Source organism: Pantherophis guttatus, chromosome 3 (genome assembly GCF_059756535.1).
Source record: "Pantherophis guttatus breed Tessera chromosome 3, ASM5975653v1, whole genome shotgun sequence".
In the NCBI taxonomy this organism is placed as follows: Eukaryota; Metazoa; Chordata; class Lepidosauria; order Squamata; family Colubridae; genus Pantherophis; species Pantherophis guttatus.
The window spans coordinates 24,386,586-24,390,456 of NC_142065.1; the positions used below are offsets into that span (position 1 = coordinate 24,386,586).

The 3,871-nt window shown below is 39.8% G+C and overlaps 1 pseudogene; it reads left to right on the forward strand.

Annotated features, from left to right (window-relative positions):
- The first annotated feature begins 717 nt into the window (after window positions 1–717).
- LOC117664355 (transcription initiation factor IIA subunit 2 pseudogene) lies at window positions 718–1,428 on the forward strand (annotated as a pseudogene).
- The last annotated feature ends 2,443 nt before the right edge of the window (window positions 1,429–3,871 follow it).

Genomic DNA, 3,871 nt, shown 5'->3' on the forward strand with positions numbered 1-3,871 from the left:
GTGGCCTGTTTCTCCATTTTGGAGGTCTGGAGGAGCCTGGTGGGACTCATGTGAGTGAGAGGCCCTGTTCTGCCCCACCTACGGACTCCAAAGAACATAGCACATACAAAGTCCATTCAAACCTTAGTTTACTAAATAAACCAGTTTTTTACAACAACGGCTGTTAATTAACTGCATTAACTGTCGCCAAGAATTCAAAAAATAATACAGAAAGCTTACTGTGGTTGGCAGAATGTCCATAAGCAATTTGCAGGAAGCTGATAAGATAAGCAAGACAAAACATGAAAGTATGTGAATGAAGTTGTTCCCTGCAAATTGCTTCAGTCGGCGTTCCTCCTTAAATTGGCTAAGGGAGTGGCCAATTAGCCCCAAACCTTACTCTCGAGGAGACCTCCTCCTTAGGAGCCATTCCTGCCTTTGGCAGCTCTGCGCGCCCGTGCATCAAGAAGCGGCTCCTCCTCTTCGTCCTCTTCACTTAAGGAAACTTCTGGAGGCTCTGAAGGCCCTGGCTGAATCCCCGCCTCTGCCACCACATCTTCTCCAGCCTTCTCATTGTCTGACTTGAGTGCCAGCTGCATAGGCTGCTGGTGCAGCACCACACCAGCCTCCTCGCTGTCGGAATCAGCTACTAGCTGCACAGGCCCTCCTTACCAAGGTCTTTAGTGAAAATTAGGTGGTTTCAGATCTGTGGATGATCAGCATCTATCTACTTGAGCCATGGCTTACCAACTGTATAGAAACACCACCCTGCGAAAAAGTCTTCAAGAAAGCCTGAATGAGCTCATTCAGTCTAGCAGATCACACTTCAGCTTTCTCTTCAAGTCCTTCAAGTCCTCCTACAGTTTGACAAAGCTATCAACGCTGCATTAGCACAGTGGGTCAGAAACAGAGTCAATTTCAGGGGCTCTCTGAATACATACAGGTTTTGCGACAATGTTTGGACCTTTGTACTGAATGATGTAGAATTCAGAGAAGCTACCAAGGTGGTGAAAATAGATGATTGCGATCTATCAAATAGATCAAAATTGTGACCTCCAATGGGAAAAATACAGGTTCCAATGCTACAGAGTGAAGGGAGATCAGGGTCTCTGAGCCCACATGGACTGGATGGGCAGGGCTTCCAGGGGAGCAGCCTGGACAAAGAAAGACTCTGTCGGGAGTTGTTTTAATAATGCAGGCCTTTTCTGGAAGGCCTCGTGGAACTGTCTTAGCAAGGTCCCATAAAGCACCTGCGGGCGTTGGCTAAGTGTCGAAGATAAGCAAACTTTTTTTTTTTTAAAGAGGCTTAAAAATAAGGATGAAACCTGCACAGCTACTTTTGGGTTCATCAAGGTCACCAATAAATATTTTATTTAAAACTTAAAAAAAATATTATATGTATATTAACATTTTGTATTACTGGACCTTTATAAACCAAGAACATGGCTGATTAGAGGTACTGAGTGTTGCACTCCAGCTCTACACGGGGCTTGATTGGAAGGGGGAAAAAACCCCAGAAACTAAAGTTTTCTGTATGTTACTGAAAGAACTGTGATGAATTACTGCATCATTCTGGTTTAAATTAGATTGTCAGGCGAAGGAGAATAATTATACCAGGGACTCCAGTGCTCAAACTCTTTTTCTCTTAGTTTTATTTTCAAGTTGGAAATACTTCTGTAAAGAGTCATCTGAGTGAAGTGGATAGAAAAAAAAAGAAGAAGCAGATATAAATAAAATATAAAGCAGAACTGCTGTATAATTACACTTATTCATTGTCCAGTGATACATGACATTTTATATTTGATGTTTGAATTCCCAGTCTCAATCAACAGTATTCCCATAAAGGAATTAGGGATTGATGATGTGTGGAAATCAGTCTTCCAAAATCTCTGAAGGTTTTTTTTTTTTTGGCAAATGCTATTTTCTTTTAAATCTATCTCTTTTTATTTAAGGAGCTCAGGGAGCCATACATAGTTTCTTTAATTTTATCCCCATAGCAACAAGTTTTCTAAGTAAATTGGTCCCCAAATCACCTAGTGAGTTTCAATGAAGTTGAACTTTCCCTGGTTGTAATTCAACAATGTAACCCAAGGTTAACAATCCTTTTTGGCTTGGAGGCTCTACTATAATACTATATTCTATCTGTGATCTATCACAGAAGCAAGTAGGACTGAATTTTTCACTTGTTTGTATGTTTTGTGAGTTGGAGGAGTTAACAATAGAAATTTTGCCCGATTTAAAAAAAATTGAAATAGTTAAGTATGCTTAGATCTTTAAATCCCCAAAACTAGAAAAAAAAATGCAAAAAATATTCAGTTCCACCCACTCTAGAAGGACTTGGGAGTACAAATGGAGTTTTGTGAATTCTGTAGGTTGCTCATGGATTCTGGGTTGCCCATTCTTGCCCTAATGATTGCAGCTTCCTGATTTAAAAAAAAAACTTTTTTCTTTGTAAATTAGGATTATAAAAGGTCAGAGGGTACTTGAGCTGCTTTTTCTCTTATATATCTCTGCAGCCCCATAGGAGGAGTTATCTCATTATTTCTTCCCTTTGGATTAACTGAATCCTTAAAGGGAATGAATAGGAAGTCAGGGATTAACACAATGCCAAGCTACATTCAAGGTCTAGCATTTATAGGGGGTTTATTCCCTACAAAGGAGATGGATCTCCTCCTCCTCCTCTTCCTTGGTGGAAAAATGCATTAGTAATCGTGAGGTAAGAATGTCTTACTTGGTTGATTTTTCTTTTTCTTCTTGTTTTCTTTAAAACAACAGTGATAAGTATTAATATTTTCTTAGTCCACTGATTCTGAAGGGAAACAAAAAAAAAAAGGAAAGATGATATTTGTAGTTGTATGACAAAAACTTCACTCCTTTTGCCCCCCCCCAAAAGGATGGGCCTTTGATCATGCTGCCCTAACCCTCCCTTATGGATACTGGTGTGCCTTTGTTTGATATTATATGGGTCAAGTGATCTTCTATAAGAAGGAGAAACAAGCTGATGTCACTTTCATGGCTGTGCTAGTACATTTTATTTATTTATTTATTTAGTTTGTCAAACATGTACGAGATAACAGGAATAAGTATAAACATGGATATGAACACAGGAAATGGGTACGAATAAATGGGGACAGCAGGACAGGGACGGAAGGCACGCTGGTGCGCTTATGCATGTCCCTTTACAGACCTCTTAGAAATGGGGTGCGGTCAACAGTAGACAGTTTAAGGTTAAAGTTATGAAGTTGCTGAAGTTTACATTGTGTCTGTATCTATTGCGTGCTCATGTATTATTGCGGTTGGCTCTTCTCACTCTTGACCTGCTTCATTTTAAGACACTCCATTCCTTTTAAGTCAAGGTGAGATTAAAATGGAGCAAGAATGCTGAGCATAGAACCAGACTAAACATTTATAAGAGATCCATCATTCACCCATCCCTTTCAAAAGAGCTCAGATAATTGTATGAATTCCATAGCCTGCTTTTGAGAATGTTATGGAACTGTTATCCTCTTTCAAAACAAACAAAAAAAGGAAAGCTATTTCTTTTTCCTTGAGTTAAATGAGAAGGATTGGCGGGGGGGGGGAGGAATGCATAAGAGATATTTCATGCTGAACTATTTGAAGCAGCTGTTTGCCTGACATGGGACATTAGGTTTCGGCACCACAACCACTGAATTGATTATATTGCAATTAGCGGACAAGAGAGGCAGTTTTATTAACCCTCCCACATTTTATAGGCAAGGTGATGGATAGTCTCATGCGCTGTGTTTCGTGTCATAGATCTAAAAAGGACCATTTAGACCACTGAATCCAACCTCCTGCCAAATTGAAGCATCTCAAACAACCTCAGACATCTCTGATAAATTTAACGTTTCTGTGAAATTGGTTTCACTGT